The following is a 7,517-nucleotide window of genomic DNA, read 5'->3' as shown; positions in this document are numbered from 1 at the left end:
GCTCTTTGGGGACCAATTTTAGTTTTGAGGTCCTCAGACCTCAAAGAGATTGGGAATCATTCTTCAGAGAAGCAGAAACTCAGAGCAGGAAGTCCAAGTGACTTCTGGTCAGGGTAACCTACTACAGTCTATGGTATCGAGATGCTGTGAACAGAGAAACCAAGCAATGGATTCAAATAAGAATCCCAATCCAAGCTCACCTTGAATTACAGGTGTCATTTGAGCAGCTTCTCTCATGCACATGTTCCTAGGTGTGAGGCATCTAGGATGACTGAGACAGGTTTAGTGAGTCTCTGGCACAATATTGGGGTATCCTGAATTTATCTTATGATACATGTGTATATATGATACATGTGTACATAGGTATAGATACATATGTATCTCTATATATACATGTATATATGTGTGTGTGCATATATATGTTTTATATATTTAAAACATATATGTGTTTTAAATTAAAAGAGAATTAAACATATGTCCCTATAGCTGCTGTATTTGTTTACACAAATATTCAGCTGAGCTTCATAAAATTTCAGAGTGTGGGTAGCAGACAAGGCAAACTTGTGCTACTCTGTGGAAACCAGCCTGTGGAGGGATTGCTTAGCATATCAGCTTGGGCCCATGCACTGTTCAAAACAAAAAAAAGAACCAATGTTGAGGGGCAGCTTGGAAGTAATACACATTTGGATCTCTTGACAATAAAAATAAATGGAAATAGCAGGCCACGCAGGCCCGTGTGCCCACATGGTGACAGTGAAGGTGCTGGGTGGCAGCTGTCCCCACTAGGTGGGGCTTGTGAGTCCTTCACGTTCTGCATTATTCTGTAGCTTTTACCTGGCATCAGGTGTCACCCTTACTTGGCGTTACTTAGCATTAAGAGGACATAGTATAATTCTATCAGAAGTATAAAAAGACCAAAGGGACTGTGTGCTTCAAGACATAAGAGAGAACATATTTCTATGTGAAAATAAAGGCACTTTTTTTTTTTGCAGTGCTGAGGATCAAACCCAGAGCCCTGTACATGCTACAGGTCTCTACCTGTGTGGCCCTACCACTGAGCTACACTCCCAGCCCTTGGTTTTTTGAGATAGGGTCTGCTGTGTATTCCAGACTGGCCTTGAACTCAGGATCTCCCTGTGTCACCCTCTTGAGTGCTGGGATTACAGACAGGAGCCACCACCCCTGGCTATTTCCTATGTTTTTGTGTGCAAAGTTTTCTGAGATCCAGCTAGCTTTCTGCATAGACTTGGGTTCTGGGGCTCCTTCTCAAGCAAATATGGATCCCCCGGGGAAACTTTGCTTGGATTTTTGACCAGTTCCTTACCTTTGGTTTTCCAACAATAACAATGACCAACTTGCTGTGACCTTCTGCCATACTTGTAGCATGGAAGGTGGGTGAACTTCATAAACTCCAGCACCCTCAAGTGAAGTTTCCATTCTGTGGACTTCCTAGAGTAAGCTCTTCTTTTTCACAAAACTTTCAAGCCAGTGGCACTAACGCCACTTCACACAAGCATAACTGTTTTGCTTGTAGCTTTTCCTTTTCCAATCTCCCTTGAAATAATTGAGTTACTGCATTAGAAGTGTTCTTGGTGATGGGAGACTTAAAAGCTAATAGAGATATGAACACAGAAGACTCAGTGTTCCCTTAGGAAATTACCAGGGAATACAGTTGAAAGGGGAAGATATTAAACCAAGATAATGCTGAATGTGATTGAAAAGGAAACACTGTAATTGGGGAAGAATAAAAGAAAATAGTTGCAGGGATTTCTTGATTAGATCAAGGGTAATCACAACAAGGGGATTGGACTATGAGCACATGATAAAAGCGAGAGCACACAAGGGAGGGGTGAGGATAGGTAAGACACCTAAAAAACTAGCTAGCATTTGTTGCCCTTAATGCAGAGAAACTAAAGCAGATACCTTAAAAGCAACTGAGGCCAATAGGAAAAGGGGACCAGGAACTAGAGAAAAGGTTAGATCAAAAAGAATTAACCTAGAAGGTAACACCCACGCACAGGAAATCAATGTGAGTCAATGCCCTGTATAGCTATCCTTATCTCAACCAGCAAAAACCCTTGTTCCTTCCTATTATTGCTTATACTCTCTCTACAACAAGATTAGAAATAAGGGCAAAATAGTTTCTGCTGGGTATTGAGGGGGGGAGCGGGAGGGGGCGGAGTGGGTGGTAAGGGAGGGGGTGGGGGCAGGGGGGAGAAATGAACCAAGCCTTGTATGCACATATGAATAATAAAAGAAAAAGGAAAAAAAATAAAAAAATAAAAAAATAAAACTCATTCTATTAAAGGGATATTGTTAGAAAAAGCACTACTCTTAGCTTTTTGCTAAAAGGTCGGAAGAAAGGAATAGTTCAGATTTCAGTATGGCCAGATCTACCATTATGGATCATTTTTTAAAATTTTTTTTTGAGATAGGTCTCACTATGAAATTCAGGCTGGCATTGAACTTGTGATCATTCTGTCTCAGTCTCCCAAGTGCTGGGATTATAGGTGTGCACCACCATGCCCAGTTGGATCTCCCATTTTCAAGGGACAAGAAAAGTAAATGTTTCCTTGCAAGGGTGGAAATAGTGTCTTTCAGGCAATAAATCTGACCAACCTAAATTCAGGGCCTGGGAAGCATGAAAACATAAAGCTCTGGAGAGTCATTGTATTAGTCCATTTTTCATTTCTATAATGAAATACCTAAGGCAGGCTAACTTTTTAAAGAAGAAGAGGTTTATGTAGTTCACAGTTCTGGAGATCCAAATGTATGACACTGATGTCAGCTCATCTCTAGTGAGGACCTCATGGAAGACAGCAGGAGCTCATGAGAGCTAAACAGGAAGCCAGAGAGACTGGGGTCCCATAATCCTTTATGAGAACACTCCCCCAGTTATCTATAGGCCTCCTTCTAGGCCACACCTCTTAAAGGTCCCCTACCTCTCAGCACGATCACACTAGGAACCAAGCTTCCAATACAAGAACCTTTGAGGGATATTTTTAAACCATTTCCCAACCACGGCAGCCACTATGATTATGCCCATTGTACAGGACTGGTTTATAGAGTGGAAACTTACATGGTCAATACAATGAAGGAGAGGAATTGACTTGGAAGATGCAGCCCACAGCAGCCATACTGGTGACCTCACCCCCGAGTCCTGAGTCACATTTGCTCTAGGCAGCTACTTTTCCTGACCACAGATTTTCTTGATCACTCTCAGGTAAGGAAAATGCTGGTCGTATTAGGTTACAAAACCAGTCACAGCTCAGTAATTAGGATGTTCGCTGTCACAAAACGATCAAAACTCCAGCTATCTTTAGAGGTAGAGGGTCTTTCCTGCCTTAGGTCAGGTCTACTCCAAGAAAAGAAGGCCCATGATGACTAATTTTATGTGTCAATTTGGATGGGCTCAGGGATGCCCAAAGAGCTGATAAAATATGTCTCGGTGTGTCCGTGAGGGTGTTTCTGTAAGAGATTAGCATTTGAATCAGTAAACACTGAAGAGCATCCTTACTGCCAACACTAGTAGGCATTGTTCCAATCCTTGGGGCCCAAACAGGACACAAAGGTGGAGAGGGGTATATTTGCTCTCTCTTCTTCAGCTGGGATATTCCTCTTCTGTCCTTGGACACGGGAGCTCCTGGTTCTTGGGTCTTTGGACGTTGGCTGTGCTGGTTCTCAGGACTTGGACTAGAACTGCATCATTAGCTTTCCCTGGGCCTCCAGCTTGCAGATTGCAGACTGTCGGGTTTCTCAGCCTATATAATTACCAATCTTTGATAAGATTGTAGTGGGAGTGGCTTATGTCATTATGGAGCTGAGCAGTCCCAATTGAAAGAATTAAAATTAATACAAAAATCCATGATGAACAAAATTACAGGTGTGATGGCTCACACCTGTAATCTTAACTACTCAGGGGGCAGAGATTGGGTGGATTGTGATTCAGGTCCAGGCAAAAAGTTAGCAAAACCCCACCTCAACCAATATCTGAACGTGGTGGGTGGAGTGTGCCTGTCATCCCAGCTACGCAGAAAGCATAAATAGGATGGTTGAAGTTTAGCCCAGCCCAGGCAAAAATGCAATATATCATTTGTCTTGATTGTTGAGATTTTTACATATCTCCTAAACTTTGTGCCTCCCTGAAGTGGCTCAGTCTACTTGCCAACTCCATCCCTGGCTGGAGTGATTGATGGCGGGCAAGGCAGGTGTTCAAGGCTGACTTTCATCTTTTCAGAAGGTGCATCTACTTTGTCTCTACACAGTCACAACTTCTCCTTCAGTCTTTGGTGATCTGTGATGGAACATCTGCCTCTCTTTGCAGTTACCAGGCAGAGTGTAAATACTCTTGAATGACTCTCACAGAGCCACAGTCCTTTCCAGGAAAGCCGGGCCGTAGACCTGTTGTTGGTGGAGTGTCGTAGCCTCTCTGGTTGCTGCCAGTCACTTGACTTCTAGCTTTTTCATGTGTATGTCACCATACACCCCAGGGAGTCACATCAAGCTTCTGAAGTGGCCTCCTTGAAGCCTCTATCACTGAAGTTGGCGGTATGGAGTGGCGGCACCCCCTTCCCCACAGGGAAAGTTCTCGCCTCTGATCTCTCCATTGAAAGTCTCCAACATTTGCTTTACTTGGCCCCTCCAAATTCTTTTTTTTCTTTTACAGTGCTGAGGGTTGAATCCAGGGTCTTGTAAGTACTAGGCAAGCACTTTACAACTGAGCTACGACCCCACCCCTCTCCAAATTCTTGTAGACAGCAAGGTTTATAAGGTTAGTCCACTAAGGATTACAACACTTTAAAAGTATTATAATCCACTCATTTAAACTGTACAATTCAATGATTTGTAGTGAATTCTTAGGGCTGTACATCAATTATCCTGATCAGCCCAAGACAAATCCTGTTCATATTAGCTGTCACTCACCTCCCATTCCTAGACAAGTACAAACCTGCTTTTCTATCTTGAAGGATCTCCCCATTCTGGACATTTCATATGAATAGAACCTTCTAATATCAGGTCTTTTGTGACTGGCTTCTTTTATTTTTTTCTGGCCAAGAGATTCTTTATTGTCGGTTGGGAGAGGGAGAGAGCCGAGACAGAGAGAGACAGAGAGAGACAGAGAGAGAGAGAGAGAGAGAGAGAGAGAGAGAGAGAGAGCTGGCTTCTTTTACTTAGCATAATATTTTCAAGGTTCACCCAGGTTGTAGCATGAATCTGCACTTCATTCTTTTTACTGACAAATAATATTTCACCATATTCAGAAGTGTCTATTCATATTCTTTAACCATATTTCATGAGGCTACTTCTCTATTTACAATTTTTTTTGTTGGTACTAGGGTTTGAACTCAGGGCCTCACGCTTGCTAAGCAGGTGCTCTACCCCTTGAGCCACTCCGCCAGCCCTGTTATTGTGTTTTAAGAATCCTTTATTTGGTCTAGATAAAAGTTTTGATCAGATAGATTATTTGTGAAAAAAACTCCCATTTTATGGGCTGACTTTTCATTATTTTTGATAATTTCCTTTGATTTACAAAAGTTTTAAATTTGGGTGATATCCAGTTTGTCTATTCTTTTGCCACTTATATGTTTGGTGTTGTTTCTCAGAAACCTATGCCTAATCTGAGGCCATAAAGATTTACTTCTATCATTTCTTCTAAGAATGATATAGTTTTGGCTTTTGATTTAGGCCTTTAATTAATTTTGAATTAATTTTTATATATAGTGTAAGGAAGGAGTTCAACTTCATTTTTTTGCATGTGGATATACAGATGTCACTTATTTACCAACATATAATTCATATACCATCATGCCTATCTTTTTAAAGAATTACAATTTGAAGACAGGTGTGGTGATGCACACCTGCAATCCCAGTTATTAGGAAGCAGAGGCTGAAGGACTGTGAGTTTGAGGCCACCCTGGGCGAACGTAGCACTAAGACCCTGTCTCACCAGGTGCTGGTGGCTCACATCTGTAATCCTAGCTACTCAGGAGGCAGAAATCAGGAGGATCATGGTTTGAAGCCAGCTAGGGCAAATAGTTCGTGAGACCCTAACTTGAAAAAACCCATCAGAAAAAAGGGCTGTTGGAGTGGCTCAAGGTGTAGGCCCTGAGTTCAAGCCTCAGTGCCACAAAATAAATTAAAAAAAAAAAAAAAAGGTCTGGGGACCCAGTTCAAGTGGTAGAACACTTGCCTAGCATGAACAAGGCCCTGGGTTCAATCCTCAGTATCACAAAAAGAAGTGTACAATTCACAGCTTTTATATTACTCACATAGTTGTACAACCATTCACCATCTAATTCCAGAAGATTTTTGTCATGCCATGAAGAAATCCCACGCTTGTTAGCAGTCATTCTCTACTGCCCTGTCCCCTTCTCATCTACTTTCTGTCTCTCTGGCTCTGTCAACTCTGGACGTTTCATACATATTCCACAGAATGTGGCCTCTTGGTTCCTTTCACTTGGCATAATGTCTGTGAGTTTCATCCATGGTAGCATGTGTCAGTGCTGTATTTATAGGGCTGAGTGGTACTCCGTTTTATGGCTACACTGTATTTTACTTACCTACTGAGCAGTGGGCAGATTGAGCTGGATGCTTTCACTTTTTGGCTTTTAGTCTTACTGCATACATTTTGCATGGTATCCACCTAGGAGTGGAACTGCTGAGAATCCTGTAGAGGAGTTTCCACAGCTGCTCGGTTTGACATTTCTGCTGGAGGTAGAGAAGGGTTCTAGTTTATTCACATATTGTCCAATAATTTTAAATATTTGTTGTTGTTTTGGTGGTTCTGGGGTTTGATCTCAGGACCTCAAGCTTGCTGGGCAAGCCCTCTACAACTTGAGCCATGCCTTCAGCCCCCTTTTTTTTTTTTTTCTGTGGTTCTGGGGTTTGAACTCAGGGCCTTCACCTTGAGCTACTCCACCAGCCCTTTTTTGTGTTGGGTTTTTTCGAGATAGGGGCTCATGAACTATTTGCCTGGGCTGGCTTCAAACTGCAATCCTCCTGAACGCTGCCTCCTGAGAAGCTAGGATTACAGGTGTGAGCCACCAGCGCCTAGCTTCTTCAGTCTTTTTTGCTTTTAGTTATTTTTCAAAGTAGATCTTGTGTTTTTGCTCAGGGTTGACTTGTACTGTGACCCTCCTACCCATACCTCCCTAATAGGCGGGACCATAAGCACACACCACCACATTCAGCTTACTTTTGAGATGGGAAATCACTAACTTTTTTGACTGAGCTGGACTTGAAACATGATCTTTCTGATCTCCACTTTCTGAGTAGCTGGGATTACAGACATGCTCTACAGTAACTGGCCTAATCTGGCTTTTGATTTTAGCCATCCTAGTAGGTGTGAGGTGGTTTTTGATTTTGGTTTTGATTTTCAATTCCCTGATGGCTAATGATGTCAAACATCTTTTCATATGTTTGTTGTGCATTTGTACATCTTCCTGGAAGATATTTTGTTGATCTTTTGGCCATTTAAAAATTGAGCAATTGAGAGTTCTTGATATATTCTGGATACA

The sequence above is a fragment of the Castor canadensis genome, chromosome 3 (assembly GCF_047511655.1).
Source record: "Castor canadensis chromosome 3, mCasCan1.hap1v2, whole genome shotgun sequence".
Lineage (NCBI taxonomy): Eukaryota > Metazoa > Chordata > Mammalia > Rodentia > Castoridae > Castor > Castor canadensis.
Note: the sequence above shows the minus strand (reverse complement) of the source record.